Source organism: Trachypithecus francoisi, unplaced genomic scaffold (genome assembly GCF_009764315.1).
Source record: "Trachypithecus francoisi isolate TF-2019V2 unplaced genomic scaffold, Tfra_2.0 Lachesis_group0, whole genome shotgun sequence".
NCBI lineage: Eukaryota > Metazoa > Chordata > Mammalia > Primates > Cercopithecidae > Trachypithecus > Trachypithecus francoisi.
Window position 1 is genome coordinate 172,904,602 of NW_022681453.1, and position 17,991 is coordinate 172,922,592.

The window sequence follows — 17,991 nt, forward strand, 5'->3', positions numbered from 1 at the left end:
TATGTTAAAGCAACCTCACTATTGGGGTTTCCAGTTTGTGAAGATTAAATAATGTTGGCGAGGTTGTAGGAAGGCAGACACTCTTCTACAATGCTAATGGAAGCATAAAATGACACAACGTCTTATAAAATAATTTTACTATGTTTATCAATAGCCTTTATTTTAGAAATACTTCTTATGGAAATAATCAGAAGTTAAGACAAAATGTATATATAAGTATATTTACTGCAGCAATATTTATACTAATATATAAAGACAAGTGATTAATACCTAGATATCATCCAAACTGAAGTCTGCAGCCCAGGAAATATCCGTGAGCATCTGATACCTCCACATGAATATTCCACAAATACCTCAAACTCCAAATGTCCAAACCCAAACTCACCTTCTCCAGTCCCTATTCCAGCCCTTAGATCTCTCTTCCTTGTCTTCCTAGTTCAGTGAATGTCACCTACTTATACTCACTGCTTAAGACACAAACCCAGGACTCATCCTTGATAGCTTCTCTCTTGCTTCCCACATTCTGTCAATCCCCATGCTTTGTCAATTCTACTTCTGTAATATTTCTTGAATACATCCATCTTCTCCATTCACACTGGAACTGCCCTGGTGCAGCCCTCACCACTTTATACTTAGGCTAATGAATAGCTGCTTACCTGGTCTGGTCCACTGTGGCCAATCTCACCTCCAACCTGACTGTCTTCCTTGCCCTATAGGACTCTTTCTTCTTTTTTTTTTTTTTTTTAATTAATTACTTATTTTTTATACTTTAAGTTCTGGGGCACATGTGCACAACGTGCAGGTTTGTTCCATATGTATACATGTGCCATGTTGGTGTGCTGCACCCATTAACTCGTCATTTACATTAGGTATAACTCCTAATGCCATCCCTCCCCCAGCCCCCCACCCCACGACAGGCCCTGGTGTGTGATGTGACTCTTTCTAAAACATAAAACTGGATCAAACCATTACTTTGTTTAAAATTTTAAAATGGTTCCCTACTGATATCAGATTAATATCCAAACACCTTAGACTTTCATGATCTGACTCCTGATGGTCAACTCTCTTGTCCTGCCAGCATGAATCTTTCTTCTTTTTTTTTCTGAGACAGGGTCTCCCTCTGTCACCCAGGCTGGAGTGCAGTGGCATGATCATGGCTCACTGCAGCCTACAATTCCTGGGCTCAAGGTATCCTTCCACCTCAGCCTCCCATGTAGCTGGGACTACAGGCATGCACCACCGTGCCCCACTAATTTCTTGATTTTGTAGAGATGGGGTCTTGCTATGTTGCCTAGGGTGGTCTCAAACTCCTGGCCTCAAGAGAGCCTCCCACCTTGGCCTCCCAAAGTTCTGAGATTACAGGCATAAGCCACTGTACCTGGTCCAGTCTGAGTTCTTAAACTCCATCTACTACCATCTTTTTACAAATTACATTTGATGTCTTTGCATATTCTACTTCCCCTGCCTGTCCTCTTATATCTTTACTGTTGGCCAGATAACTTCTCTTCACCTGTGTAGACTCAACTGAGGTCTCCTATCTTCCAGGAAGCCTTGCCTGACTCCATGCCCCCAATTCATTTTTGGGTTTCACTGTTCTATTGATCTCTCAAAGAACATCATGCATATTTATATCAGAGCATGAATTATACTGTTGTGCACACGTTGCTTTGTTTCTTTGGTAATTCTTTTGACTGCCACGTCTAGCTAAACTGTAGTACTCCAGTAGGCACAATTTACACAGTGTCCAACCTGCACAACCGTATTGAACAGTCATGTATCCTTTCCACCACGGACAGATCATCTTCATACATCCATGCACAATAAGTGGCCCAGTTCAAGTGCTAGAATAGACACATTTATATAACAGACATTTGTTTAATGAATGAAAAAGTGAGCAACCAACAAGACTCTAGTTGTCTTGACGAAAAATTCATTCAGACCAGTGATTCTCAAAGTGTAGTCTCTGGATAAGCAACATGCATCACTGGGGAACTTGTTAAAATGCAGATTCTCAGGCCCCACTACAGACCTGTAGTGAATCAGAGACTCTGGCAATGGAACCCAAGACACTGTTTCAACAACCCTCTAGATAATTCTAACACATGCTTTACTTTGAGAAACACTATCTTAGACTGCTCAAAACTGAAAGTAAAGATTTCTTTCAAGGGCTCAAATCACTTTGCCTATAAGAAGGTCATTTACTTAATTTTTAAAAAAGTTTAAAGTATAAGGCATTTCACACATTCAAGGTACATAAAACAATATTACAGACACCCATGTACCCACCATTCAGATCTGTGGGTATTTGATCCATCACCCTAAAAGAAATAAAACAGCAAAACACTACTAACCCATTTCTCTTTCTCCCCTCTCTCTCATCTCTCACCAAGCTAACTACTGTTTTACAGTTGGTGTGTGTTTTTCCCATGCATGCTTTTATACTTTTACTACGTAAGTGTGTAGGCATCTACTTATTAATGAGAGACTTTGTCCAGGATGTCAGAGCAGAAATCACAACACTTGCCCCAGCAAGCTGCATGGGAAGACACCTGGAGTAGCCAGCAGGCAGTGCCAACCAAACCTGCCACTCTCCAGCATTTGGTGGGAAAAAATAGGGCTCACATGAGCTTTACAAAATGCAATCAGACGGGGTTAAAATAAAATCAAGTTATACTTATTTCACTGTTGCTGAATGTTAAAGCTAAAACAAAAAGTAGGTTTTGCCTTGAAGCTAAGGGTGTCAAACACACAGTACCAAGAAAGTTGTACTGAAAATCTTGGTCATTTTTGTGTGAATTACACACACAAGGGATGTGTGCGCCTGCCAGTGTATCATGCACCATGGATACAAAGAGTTCCCAAAGAGCTATGCTCTTTTTTTGGATATAAGGAGTTCTGAAAGAGCTGGCTTCAACTGTCAACACCATAGATGAGTCTTGATTTTGTCATCTGTAAAATGGCATTACCTGCTGTCTTACGGCTTAACAAAAGGGAGTGATGATGACTTGAGTGTTAATTTCTTCCTTATTTGGGAGCCTATAAGTTTATGAAAATATGATTACCAAACTCATAAGTCGACTCCTCCTAAAATTAAAAGATTAAAGACAAAAAGAAAGAAGAAAAGAAGGGGAGAGAGCAGGGAAGGAGGGAATAAGAGAGGGAAAAGGGAGAACAAAACTTAACTACTATTTCCTCCCCATCCTGACTTTCCTACTTTCTCCATCTTGGCTTCTTATGATGACTTCTTACTCATCTTTACAACCAGCTTCTTATGATGACTTCCTAGTCATCTTTACAATTTGTCTTTCTCACATTCTCTTCCGAAATCTGTAATTTAGCCTCTTTTTCCAGGTGATTCTTAGGGATACTAAAGTTTGAAATCATTGCTATTGCTGTTATGGAGCCCTAGAAAAAGTTTTACATTGTTGTTTTTGTTTTATGTATGCATGTGTGTATGAATATACATACAAATATAAAGTGTGTTTATATACATACACATACCTCCATGTGGTGTGTGTGTATGTTTAAACACAGTTCACAGTTTTGGATGGCAGCTAATGAATAAACACATTCTCCTTGGTCAATTTACTCTACAAATTTGATCATATGCATCTATTTTCTACAAATTTGATCATATGCATCTATTTTCTCCTATCCCTGATACCATCTCACTAATATCGAGCTTATCACCACAAACCACAGTACTCAAAACCACCTTTCATCAGTCCCCTTTTTATCCATCATACACTTGGCTACAAGATCAGTCCCTTGAAAGCCCCACCTTGACTATTCCTCTCCGTACTTCCTCCAGTAGCTGCGTAATTGTGACCAAGTCTGCCAGGTGTCTCCACAATGTTCCCTCACATCCAAATCCCACTTTCATTCTGGGTGGCAAGGTACCAAGCCACATTTTCCCACTTCTTCTGCAACTACGAGTGGGTAGATGAGATTGTAGATAGAAGTTGTTTGATGGGCATTCTGGTAAGACCCTCTAAAGAAGAAAAACACAGCTAGTAATGGGTGCCTTTTTCTACCCCTTCCTCATGTTGCTGTTGTCTAGCATTTATAGGTGAAGGCTAGCACTCCAGCAGTTATCTTGAACCAAGAGGAAATCTTGAGGATAAAGCCATATGCTAAGAACAGCAATGCAGAATGATAGAGGGTACCTGAGTCCCTACTGACCATAGAACCACGCCCCCTACTTTAGAGAAAAAAAACCTTTGTCTGTTCAAGTCACTGCTTTTTATGGTTTTCACTATGGGCAGGCCCCAAATAATACTTTGATCTCTTCACAAATTTAGCTATTTCTCCAATTTAGCCAATGTATTATGTTGGTATACTTTGATCTATTGCTTCTCTTCCAAAGAACAGGGGCTCGTGGATAGAACCATCTGAGTTAAAGCCCAGCCGGGCCACTGTGACAGTGAAGTCTTTAGGCATTGCTCCTAACCATTTTAACCCAAGTTTCTTTGTCTACAAACAGGGAATAAAAATAATATACACATTGGGGTGTTTGTTATTTTTCTTTCAACCTGCTTTTCAATTGTTAATAGCTCAATAGCACCACTAGGGAAAACATTTGGGGAAAGGAAAAGGAGATAAAACTCAAACCCAGGCCAGGCGCAGTGGCTCACACCTGTAATCCCAGCACTTTGGGAGTCCGAGGTAGGCGGATCACGAGGTCAGGAGATCGAGACCATCCTGGCTAACATGGTGAAACCCCATCTCTACTAAAAAATGCAAAAAATTAGCTGGGCTTGGTGGCGGGTGCCTGTAGTCCCAGCTACTCAGGAGGCTGAGGCAGGAGAATGGCGTGAACCCGGGAGGCGGAGCTTGCAGTGAGTGGAGATCATGCCACTACACTCCAGCCTGGGAGACGGAGCGGGACTCCATCTCAAAACAAAAACAAAAACAAACAAACAAAAAACCCTCAAACCTGGATATATTTTCTAACTTGTGAACAGCTCTTACAAGCAGTTTGGTGGATGAAAATGCATATTGCTTAAAACAAAGTGGAAAAATGTCAATAAATTGGGCTTTAACGATCGACATGTTACCCTCCCATTCTCATGAATAACTGGTATCTGACTACACACATGTTACATTAGCCACTTGACCAAGGAAGGAAACAAGAGAGAGAAAAGAAATAAATAAATTTCAAGAACTTTGGCTCTAGGAGGATCAGTTGCCCAAAGTCCCTGGAATGGAGAAGACATATGATTTATATCTTGATATTTTCCATTTGGTTAAATTGGCTCTTAATGACTTGAAATAGGTCCTTTCAAATGGAATTGCAAAAAAGCAAATTCTGCTCAAACTCTTATATTGTGTAATTTCATTTCTGCTCTCATGCACATTAAACTAAACTGGTTGGAGAAAAATCTCTTGCTAAATTAAATTTGGTTTGATCAGGAAATTTGTGTGCATGTGCAGGCAAAGCACAGCATGTGTGGGTTAAAAAAATGTCCTGGTTATTTAAAGTGTTCTTTTTCATGGATGATTCAGTTTTACCATAGCTTCATTAGTGAACTAAATTTGTGTTAATGTGGATTTGTGTTGTGAGTGAAATAGGCTTTGGCCCTTTGTTGGGAAATCACTCAAGTAGTAGACATTTTGTCCTTTCTGAACAAAATTATACAGCCTCAAAGCCTGGAACATTTGAGCATCTTCAAATCCTTCTTTCTCCAGCTCCACATGAATTTTTCTTGCCATTTCCTAACGCCATCATCATTTCCTTTTCAAAAACCTTTTCCTTGCTCATCCCAGTCCCATTTCACTCATCAGGCTCTAAAATGCAGAACTGGCCCCTGGGTCCCATCTGCCCTGGCCTATGTCCTTAGCTGTATTTCTGCCACAATAATTACCTTCCACTTTACTGCCTGACTTCTTCTTCCGTTTTTTTTTTTTTTTAGATGGAGTCTTGCTTGCTCTGTCACCCAGGCTGGAGTACAGTGGCGCCATCTTGGCTCACTGCAAGCTCCGCCTCCCGGGTTCACGTCATTCTCCTGCCTCAGCCTCCCAAGTAGCTGGGACTACAGGTGCCCGCCACCACGCCTGGCTAATTTTTTGCATTTTTAGTATAGATGGGATTTCACCATGTTAGCCAGGATGGTCTCGATCTCCTGACCTTGTGATCTGCCTGCCTTGGCCTCCCAAAGTGCTGGGATTGCAGGCGTGAGCCACCTACCTGACTTCTAAAACTCACAATAGCAAAATTTAAATGAAGTTTTTCAAAGTATTTCAGGGCAAGGAAAGTGCTTTTTAGAGGGTCAAAATGCCCTACTGCAATAACACAGGTACAGGGCCCATTATTTGATAGTTCTTGATGCCCATTGAAAGCAAAAAGACTGAATTTGCAAGTAGCCTGTTTGACAGGTACCACGGAAGGCCTGTCTTTCAACCTCAATCACCAGAAGTTCTACTCTGCTAAGATATATGAGAAGCCTGCATTTTATAGGGCATTTAAAAAGCAGTCAGACGAGTAGGAGCAGAGGATTAAAAAAATTATGAAGAATTTGAATTTGATGAATATTGTTAATAGCACATGTTAAAGTAATGCATGATAAAAATGAGGTTTATATCAGTGAAGTAGAGATTACTGAACAACATACAATCCCAAATTAAAGAAAGGCATCTTTGGGAACCCCACAGGATGGGGCCTCACTATGGCATCTCATTTCCCTAGGCAATGAGCAATATGGTCTTGGATGGAGAGCCAACGACAACCACTTACATGCTGAACGCCTCCAGAGGGCCCCAAGCTTATTTTAATCTTTCCTCTCTTCCACAGTCTTCCTAATTGCATTGAAATTCTGGAAAGGGGCTCAGGAGGGACATTTCTTTTGGGGGAGTGGCTGAAGCTAAGACTATCCAAAACTCTTAGCATAAGTTCAGATCAGTGTGACCCCTGCAGAACCATCCTGAATGTGCCAGACCTGGACCATGTCTTTCTATGCAATCTTAGGAGGCAAAGTCCAGCATAGTTAAAAGGGTAGAATTCCATGTCATCTGGCTCATTAAGGAAAGAATATACACCAGAATGGGTATACAACATGTGTAACATTTGTCACATGTTTCTCATTTATGGAATTCTTTATATACATGGAAACGGATAGAGAAGCCCAATACCTAAACAGATAAAAGTCCAGCTGCATGTTGGATGGTGACCCAGATGGTCTCTACCCACCAGCACTCCTCCCCGCAGAGACTTTTAAGGGGCTTCTCAGAGCCTTAGAAGCTCAGAGGACCCCCATTTGGAATATGGTGCCACTCTACACCTCCCGGGAGCTACGCACTGGGAGGGCAATGATTCTTGGCCTCTGTGGTCAGTAGAATCAAATATTGTCCTCTGAATCTCTAGTCCCAGAACTCCCAGGTCTCACATCTAAGCCACATTACAGGTTTCATTGTTTGGAATTCCTTGAGAGTTTTTATTTTTCTGGATTTGGTGATTATTCAACAAAAAATATTAGAACAGCATGATTTTCAATCTTATAGAAACTCTGTGTAATGACTTTAGACCGGATCCAATAAACAGCCCACATAGTTTTAAGGAAATTGATCAAACTCAAATATTTGGCTACAGTATTTTCATTCACTAAATGCCTAATTTACTTTTTCTTTATTTTCCTTTTTGTTTCTGTTTTTAATGGAAGTACAACTTATATAAAGCAAAATGCACAGGTGAGTTTTAACAGATGCCACATAGCCCATGGCTCTATAAACATTTCCATCACTCCAGAAAACTCCCTTATGCCCCTTGCCAGCCAATCTTCTCTTCTCCCCAAGGTAATCACTATTTTGATTCTTATCACCACAGATTAGTTATTCCTTTTCTAGAACTATATAAAATGAATTAATACAGTGTTCATTCTTTTGTGTCTAATGCCTCAGGTTTTCAGCATTTATAGAAATCTCTTCTTAGTTTCCTTATCTGTAAATCTGTAAATCTGAGGAGAATGCCTTGTAAAAAGAGTGTGCAAGTATTGGGAGGTGGCCCCAGTTTCCTGGTGGGAATGGAAGACCTCTGAGGTCACCTTGATTGAGGTGGGATGAAGAAGAGGCTGAGGACTGGGGTTGCAGGAGCCTTCTCATCTTTAAACAGAACAGCTGTCCTTTTCCATGCTTTACAAATTGAGGTCCACTGAAAGATTTCAACTAGGAAAAGGAGAGGGCTATTTGTAAAGATGAAAAAAAACTTAGAGAACCATAGGTCTTGAAGATTCTTAGTGATCTCTTTTTCCTGAACATTCTATAAATTACAAACAGTGTTTTCTGATATGAGAACTACGGCTGGTCCTCTCTAGGGAGGGCTGGGAGACAGAGGCAGCCAGACAGGGGGCCCAAGGGAGGGCCTGGGCACTGAGCGCTGTAATACTAGTACTGGTTACAATCAGATAGCACCACCCCAACCCAGGCGCCTAGACAATAGGCCAGAGGCCATGGGCAAGAGGAGGCACAAAGACAGCATTCAAAAGGCCGGGCTCCCGCAGCCAGTGAGCATTTCTATAGACTCTGCCAGACCCTGGCCAAGCCTGAATGTCTCCTTATCACCAGAAAGCCATTTTTCCATGGTTAGTTTTTAAACTGCTAAAAATAATAAACACAGAAAGGAAAGTTCCGACACAACCTTATATGCAGAGATAAACTGAAACTGTGTTGTTATAATAATGTAAACAAACTGGATCCTAAATTATAACCCAGTGATCTGAATGGTTGCTTGATATGACCACATAACTCAGTACTGAAAGGCGAATTCAGAAGACTTGCTAGTCAAGTGGATCTTTACTTCACAGGTGATTGTACCTTATCTGACTTGCTGGAACCAACAGGTTATGTAATTCTCATGCCTTTTTTTTTTTTTTTTTTTTTTTTTGCACTCAAGAAAAAGACACATGGGAAAGGATTGTTGGATCTTCGCTGAGCACAATAATTTTCTGGTATAACAAGTGAAAATGTGCTCTTTTCTCTCACTACCCTATTACTCTTCTTGAGTGAATTAGTAGCATTGCTTTTCTGTTATGTTTTTAGTTCATTTAATGCTTTATATTTCTTCTGAATACCTATATAGTTCAAAACTACATTAAATAACAACAGCAGCAACACTACACATTAGGAGATAATTCCAATAATGCTAAAAAGGGACAATTAATAGCAAAGATCGCAAGTTTGCAAATAGTCAAGCTGACATCTGACCTTCTTATTCATTAAATCATGTGTGGAACTTGGCACCCACGCAGGACAGCCAACCAGAAGGAAATCGCAGATCTGGAAAAAAGGAAACACAGAAGATAAATATAATTTGTTGTTTTAAAGTTTCCCAACATTTGATTAATCTACAACTGTTCTTATTTCTATGTTTAAATAGGGTCTGGTTTCAGAGCTGTCTCTGATTTTGAATAAATGCAAATAGATTTAGATAAAATCTTATTATAAAGGGGAGATGGTTTCAGGGAAAGGGACTCGAACACAAGGACTGTAAGAACAGATTACAGGCATGGGACAACTTTTGTGAATCTCAGAGATCTGCATTTCTGTGGAGTTTTCGGGACAAGACTCAAGAGCTTTGGATTGGCAGTCTGTGAAGATGAATAAAAGGCAAATGTGAACCTCAAACTGTTTAGTCACACTGTGTTAAAGAGAATCCTGCTTTATCTCAGTGGATAGTTCCTGGAATAGGTCTCAACATATAAAAGCTGCAACTGAGCCGTTGGGGTGGGACACTGTCATATGAAACCTGTGGGGAAGCGATGGGTTCTCCATCAGGGTATGCATCTGAGCATGAAGCCATGGAGCTGTCTAGATTGTGCTAAATGCAATCATATGGTGAACACTTCTCCCAGGTACAAACAAGATGAGAAAGGCAGCCAAACAGACCACGACACCTGCTATGCCACAGAGGATGTCGCTGAGTGGCTCTCTGCATGGCAAGCGAGAAGCCGCTTTTTAACTAACTGCAGTCCTACAATTTTTGTTGTTGCTGTTGTGAATAACACAGAAATTTTAGAAAAACAGAAGTTAGCAGGGAAAATATGTCTGGGTTCCCACTACCCAAAAGATAAACCATTGCTAACATTTTGTCATGTATGCTGTATTTTTTTTAATTTAAAAAAGGGTATAATTTAAAATAACACAAAGAATGCCTTTTTGTAAATTAGAAAAATTAGAGCATAGGTATAATCTCCTTGATAACCCCACGCCACGCCCAGATTGTGAGTTGGTTTGTATCTTTCAAGACCACTATTTTTCTTTCTTTCTTTCTTTTTTTTTTTTTTGAGACGGAGTCTTGCTCTGTCGCCCAGGCTGGAGTGCAGTGGCCGGATCTCAGCTCACTGCAAGCTCCGCCTCCCGGGTTTACGCCATTCTCCTGCCTCAGCCTCCCGAGTAGCTGGGACTACAGGCGCCCGCCACCTCGCCCGGCTAGTTTTTTGTATTTTTTAGTAGAGACGGAGTTTCACCGTGTTAGTCAGGATGGTCTCGATCTCCTGACCTCGTGATCCGCCCGTCTCGGCCTCTCAAAGTGCTGGGATTACAGGCTTGAGCCACCGCGCCCGGCCTCTATTTTTCTTTTTTAACATTCACATACATAAATGCATATTCACGGCAATGAACAATGCTTGCGTAGTTTTAATTTACCTATATGATATGAATCCCTGTTTGTGTATCTTTCGTTCTACATTTTTGACTCAATATGATGGATGTGGTCTTGAACCACGCTAATCTATACCAGCTCATTTCCTTTAACTGCCACACAACTGAGTAAATATATATTCAGTTGTTGGCTTTTCACCCAATATCCAACGTTTATGGCTACATAAAAGCCCTTGTTATATCATTAAAGTGATTGTTGGTTATGTGTGGGTGTGCATATGTATGTGAGCATAAGCAAATTTTCTCTGCTCTTGACTCTGGGTTTCTGAAGAAGCTGCCCTGTCTTGTTTCTGCAGTGGTTCTTCCACCCTACGACTCCATGCAGTGGACACTCAGTATGTTAAAAGGAAAAATATATTTATTAAAATTGACTTGCTTATTACTAATTTTCTTCCCTTTTAAAACAACATTAAGGAAGACTTTGGAGTTATATTTATTTATTTTCTTCAAAATTTCTCTGCACTGCCCATTTCATAAACCTTCAAGTCCAAAACCTTTAACTTCACCTGACCATTTGGCTGACATTCAGGAACTCTGATAGTGCACGGCTGAAGACCAAGGCAATTAAGAAGCTTATTCAAAAAGGATTCTCAAAGACTACATTAACAAAGCCATGAAGGCTTGTGTTTGTAGCAGTCGTTATGACTTTATGGCAATTATGTGTACATATACACCATTGCCCTGACATTAATATATAAATACAAAACTGTATTTATATATATATTTTGAATGCACAAGTTGGACCTCAATATATTTTTCTTGAGAGTGTAATTTTGATTTAGGCTTTGAACAATGTATCTGAACTTGACTGTGAAAAACCCAAAAATTCTCATATAATTAATAAGCGTTTATATACACAACATTTATTAATCACACAATACGAACAGGGTTGTTCTAATTATTTTGTCTAATTTCACATAAGGTAATCCTCACAATGACCATATGAAGTAAGTATTATAAATAGCCCTGTTTTTCAGATGAAGAAAGGAGAGGAGAACAGTTAAGCATTTTGCCCAAAGTCAAACAGTGCAGAAGAGGCCAGCCAAGAATCGCACCCAGGCAGTCTGATGTCATGGGCCTTGTTCTAAATGACTGAGAACAGATTCAGGTTTTAAAGATAAAACTGCGAAGAAGAAAATGAAACACTGTCACTGAGGTGGCTTCCAAATTTTGCTGTAATACAAACATGTGGCGTCTTTTTCATGGTATGCCTCAACCTGAGAACAAACCAAATTAGAGTTCTTCAAGAAGACAAATTGAAAGTGATTTCCCTGTGATGAAGGAAATTTAAAGCAGCAAGTTCAAGCCCCAAACCCTTCCAACTTAAACATACCCATTCTCAGTTCTTCTCTTTAGAAAACTCAGGGACTGTGAATTTGTTCGTGGCTCAAAGGAGACTGCCCAGTTTTGTTTACACAAGATTCAAAGCAAAAATGAGAATCAGGCCGGGCGCGGTGGCTCAAGCCTGTAATCCCAGCACTTTGGGAGACCGAGACGGGCGGATCACGAGGTCAGGAGATCGAGACCATCCTGGCTAACACAGTGAAACCCCGTCTCTACTAAAAATACAAAAACTAGCCGGGCGAGGTGGCGGGCGCCTGTAGTCCCAGCTACTCGGGAGGCTGAGGCAGGAGAATGGCGTAAACCCGGGAGGCGGAGCTTGCAGTGAGCTGAGATCCGGCCACTGCACTCCAGTCCGGGCGACAGAGCGAGACTCCGCTTCAAAAAAAAAAAAAAAAAAAAAAAATGAGAATCACTCCCTGGGACAGCTTTAGTTCAGAATGTGTGTTCTTTGCACATTTTTAATAGGGGCACAAATATATTAACAGTGTGGTTATTTTGTAGTTTCAAAGGAATCTGTTTTGTAACTGATTCATATTTATATTTGGAATATAGTTATTTCTGGGTATGAAACAGTTCATTTTGTTAAGCCATCTAACCTGAGGTGAGGTTGGCACCATTTCCCATGACTGCTCCCAATTAGTGCAAATTGAAGGTTAAAGGATAAATAAAGTCCCTTTAACTTGGTTTACTAATACGTTATTTATAAATGGCTCTTTACTTGACCTATTTTTTGACAGTAACTTTGTATGAATGAAATTGCACAGAACAAACCAGCAAATACATAATGCATATTTTATTGCAAAGCATTTAAAGGGTTAAATTTAAATGAATTCAATTTTAAAGGGGTTAATATTAGAGCAAAATTAATGCCTTCTCCTCCTCTTCTTCCTCCTTCCTCTCTCTCTCTCTCTCTCTCTCATCTCTGGTTTCTCACTAAATCATATGAGGCCTGAGCTAGACTGATTGCATTGTATTAGTGGCCTTTTAATTTTTTTGTAAAGTGCTTATTCATTCTTTTAAAGTTTTATTTTGACAGTTAAACAGTATCCCATAATATCACACTTATTGAAGGCCAGTGAAATATTTTCTTTTGCTATTCCAAGTAGGACTACAAAGCATAGCATCGTACAAGTGCCAGTTCTCACACATACAAGTTAAAATATAGAACAAATCTTAATAGAATTGACCATTCAATGGGAATGCACATTTTACATTGTGATTGTATTTCCGAATTAGATTCTATAGAGGTCATTTCAATTTATGTCTACGTCTGAAAGTCCTGTTTCTCCATATCTTTGCTAATATGTTATTAAACAGTATATTTATCTACTTGATAGCAGATAAATGGAATCCTAGTTAGAGTTCATATATATCTTGGGTAAGTAAAGTTGTGAATCTTCTGATTATCTCTAAACGTTATTTGTATTTCTTATTATGTGAATTTTCCTCCCTCTGTTTCCTTCCTTCTTTTTTTCCTTCCTTCCTTCCTGTCTTCCTTTCAATGGTTTGCCCAATGTTTTCTGCTACATTGGTGGACATTTTCTTATTGATAAGCCATTACATTATATCTTCTAGAGAAATAAATTCTTGTTCTTTTGGCTTTGCTTTTGGGAGTTTTGTCAATATCTTTTTTTTCCCTATTTTTTTCCCTCCTTTTCTCCCTCCCTTCCTTATTTCCTTTCCTCTCCTCTTCTCTCCTCTCCTCTCCTTCTTTTCCTTTCCTCTCTTTCTGTGGTAAAACAATTAACATGAAATCTACCCTGCTAACAAATTTTTTTTTTTGAGACAAGGTCTCACTTTGTCACCCAGGCTGGAGTGCAGTGGTACAATCTTGGCTCACTGACACTTCCATCTCCTGGGCAATGGCGATCCTCCTGCCTCAGCATCCTGAGTAGGTGGGATGACAGGCGTGTACCACCACACTCAGCTAATTTTTATATTTTTGTAGAGGTAGGGTTTTGACACGCATGTTGCCGAGGCTGGTCTCAAACTCCTGAGCTCAAGCGATCTGCCTGCCTCAGCCTCCCAAAGTGCTGGGATTATAGGCATGAGCCACCATGCCCAGCTCATAACAAATTTGCTCTCCCATGATTGCCATGAGAATATGCCTTAGATAGCTTGTTATGGATGAGAAACACATAGCAGAGTTGACTCACGTCAGTTGTCTCCACCAAGGACACCCCAGGTCAGCCTAGACCAGCCAAGTCCCATCCATATAAGACAGCCCAGCAAAGATGAGCAGAGTCACCTAGCTGACATACAGCTAGCCACAAATGCATGAGTGAGCTCACCCAAGACGGGCAGAATCAGCCAGCCACCTCTCAGACTCATGAGCTACTGAATGCTAATTATTTCAAACTATGTTTTGTGGTAATTTGTTACTATCCCTGGTAATTCCCAATAATGTCATTATGTACCGGATAACTGATAGAGGATTTATCCTTGTTGCACTCAAAAAAAAAAAAAAAAAAAAAAAAAAAGAGAGATACCCACATAAAAATGATTTAAAATTAGGTAATAAAATTCAGCAAATATCCATCAAATGCCAGCTGTATGAATCAAGGTTATCCAGGAAAACATAAACTGGCTGAAGTATTTAAACAGAAAGATTATAATGCAGGGGACTGATTATGTAAGGGAAGGAAAAGAAGTGAAGTCGAACAGGGGAGAATGAGGCATCCAGCAGGAAACCCCTAAGCTATCGAGACAAGAATGGAGGTGTTGATTTTGGAGCCCTGGGTTGGGGTCATTCAACAGAAACTGAAAGCTTTAATTGGCGATTCCAGTAGGAACTGAAGCCACAGAGGAGACACAACTGTTGTCAGAGATATCGTCTGAGGCAGAGAGAGTGGAGAAGAAATACCCTGGCTTCTCCCTTCCTTCAGTCCTCCGATCTTCCACCAAGGCCTTCCAATGGCTGAACCCAGAGGAGGCACATACCTCAGGAGGCAGCCCCTCAGTAATACAGAGGCAGGGCGTGCAGAGGATCTGTGGGCAAGCAGGTGAATACACAGTCACGCTGTGCAAGGTACCATACAAGGTGTTGCTCATTGCTTTGTGTGACATCCTTAAAAACAACAGAATCAGAAAAGATACTGGGCTTGGTGGTTAGAAAGGGCCCAACTGGGTGTAAATGAGGGAAAGGATGCTCAGGCTGCAGCAACCGTAGGAGTGAAATGCAGGGAATAGCAAGTATTCTGGTTTGGCTAAGAAGGCTGTGTGTTTGGGAGAGGGAAACAGAGGTAGAGAATGGGTGATGAGGCTGCAAAGGCAGAAATAGTGCTAGAGCTTGAAAGATTCGGTCCTAATCCAAGTAGATTGGACTTTTGTTCTAAAGGCAATGGGAAATTTGATGGTTCTGAGCAAAGGATAATATAATACCAGTTGTGCATTAGGAATATTAGCCTGATAGAAATTTGAAGGATCAATTAGAGAACGACAAACTAGACTAGGGGTTATTAATTTAAGTGTAGACCTCAGGGAATTTACAACCCTCCTTAAGTAATTTGTAGACGTTTGTTCGAGCATTCAGTTTCCTGAGAGATGGTGCATAGCTGTTGCATGGTTTTCAGCGGAGTCTATGACTCCTGACCCCATAAAAACTGTTTAAGCACCAGAAAGCAAGGAAATCATCTAGAAAGCTTCTATCATAATTTCTTTAATAAGGATCAAAAACATAACAGTGGTAATGGAAATTAAAAAAACTAAATGGAAACATTTATGAGGCATGGACTAAACACATAATGTAGCTGAACCTGAACAGAAACAAAACAAGCCCAAGAGTACTGAAAGGCTTAACTATGGGCAACATCCATCTGTTATTCTTTTTCTTCCTTCTATAAAATGGAGAAATCAACTCCTGTTTCCAAGATACCATAACAATTTACTAAATTGGAAAGTTCTAAGATAAACATAAAGCATATATATCATCACTGCCCTTCTCCCATGTTCACCACACGACTAATCAAATTGCAGTCTTTCTTTACTGCTGACTCCAACCACAATCTCTAAATCCTTCTCAAATAGCACCCAGACAGGCATTGCCAACCAGTTTAAGAAGAAACTTACATGTCATCGCTGTTGTAAGACGTTTTCTAGTGCTAGCATTTTTATTAATATTTACTGTATTGACCGTTCTTTTGTTTCATAAAGATCTAGTACCAGTGAATGGGTATATTTGGCAGAACGTATTACATACTGATATATATATTTCCCACATGTGGGAAATTTAATCACATACAGCGGGATTACTAACTAGGTCTTATGCAAGTTCATGAATCTATTTAATGTTAATTCAAAGCAATTGACACAGATTTTAACTAAGCTGAATTAGGAGGGAAAACTGTGTTTACGTGAAAAATTACTCTATTATCCAATTATCATAGTAAAGTTTTAAAACCAGCACATGTCATCACAATCAACTATGAGTGACTTCATTGTTTGGTAAATTCTGAACGCCAATCATTGGCAAGTAGGTATATAGTATTGCCAAAAGCCACCTGTGTTTTAAAAGATGGTGACTTTTGGGTTGGCACTCGAATGTCACTATGGTGATTTTATTTCCTTGGGATGTTTTCTATCTGACATTTGAAAAGACATGTAATTTCAACACAGAACCACAATATAGACAGATTCAGATAAGTCAAGTTTGTTTTCTACTTGTAGTTGATCAACGAGAAAATTATTACTCTCTACTTCAGCATGAAGACTTCGCCTGCTCCCCTCTACATCAAATTCTGAAGTATGACCCATTCAAACAGAAACAAACAGCATTTGGAAAAAATATACTCACAAAATTGGGAAAAAATCCTCTAATGTACTAAATTCCCAGCAGTAATTATTTGACCATGATCCACAATAAAAAATAATGTTTTAATCTGTAACATATACATACACAAATATGTAAGGATATATATATATGTGTCTGAAACAAAAGTTCCACAAAATAATATTCTTACTCCTGTGATACACTTGGATACCTTCTATTCCATTGAACTCTACCCTATTTTGTTCTATTTTATGTACTATTTCATTTTTTAAAAAGTAATAACCTGCTAAATTGATTTCATTACCCACTAATATAGCCCAACCACAGTTTGAAAAACACTACTGAAGCAAAATGACTAAAGTACTCTGACTTTATTCACCAATATAAACATATCCACAAAAGACCAATCCTGAGCAACTTAGCAGGGGAAAAAAAAATCTCTTGGCTTGCTCCCTAGTATCCTGGATGAAGCCAAGGTTTGCTGAGCCAATTTTTGTAGTTTGTGGTTGACAATGACTGAAAACTGAAAGGCAGAGATCAAATCCTCACTTTCCCTCTCAACACATCTCTTCCGTTGGGTAATTTATACAGTGCAAGTATCAAGCTATTCAATTTTGCTGTCATTTACTGTTCTTTTTCCAATAGCAGTGGAAACACAGCATCAGTTTACTGTCTTCTCTCTTAGGTAGAATTAGATTATTGTCCCTCCTATCCCTTTAAACAAGGATGGCATTCACCACTTCAGAGTCACTCTCAGAGGATCGCCAAACAAAGCATGGCAGGGAAACTACTATCCATGAAGGAGCAATAGCCGAATCTGGGGATTGAGGTTGTCAGTTCAGCTTATATACAAGAACACGCTTTATAATGGTTCTTTTGATTGAGTGGACACAATTAGAACTGAATCAACATAATTAATAGTAAAAACAAATAGACACTTTAGGCATGCAGAGTGCAGCGAACTACTCTGTGCCTCAAGTTCTGTAATAAGACAATAACAATGCTTAATTTATAGAGACCAGGGTTAAATTAGTAAGTTCAATATTAAAAATGTATAAAGTGCTTGGAAGAGTGCCTGGCCCAAGAAAGCATGCTATAAGTGTTGTTTTTATTATTATGCTGGCCCTGGGAATTGGCAGATTTTGGTCTAGTTCTATGCTGAATCCAGGGCAAAAACCCAGGAAAAGAAGGGATGGTTCTAAGTGCCCCTAGAGTTATGCTCCTCATTT

The 17,991-nt window shown here is 39.7% G+C and overlaps 1 protein-coding gene across 7 annotated transcripts in view; it reads right to left on the reverse strand.

Moving 5' to 3' along the window:
* THRB (thyroid hormone receptor beta) overlaps positions 1 to 17,991 on the reverse strand; it is a 385,633-nt gene that overhangs the window by 206,544 nt on the left and 161,098 nt on the right. For all 7 annotated transcript variants that reach the window (XM_033212808.1, XM_033212804.1, XM_033212810.1 and 4 more), the window contains exon 2: positions 9,196 to 9,267. The gene's annotated coding sequence lies outside the window, so the exon portion shown is untranslated. The remainder of the gene's footprint in view (positions 1 to 9,195; positions 9,268 to 17,991) is intronic.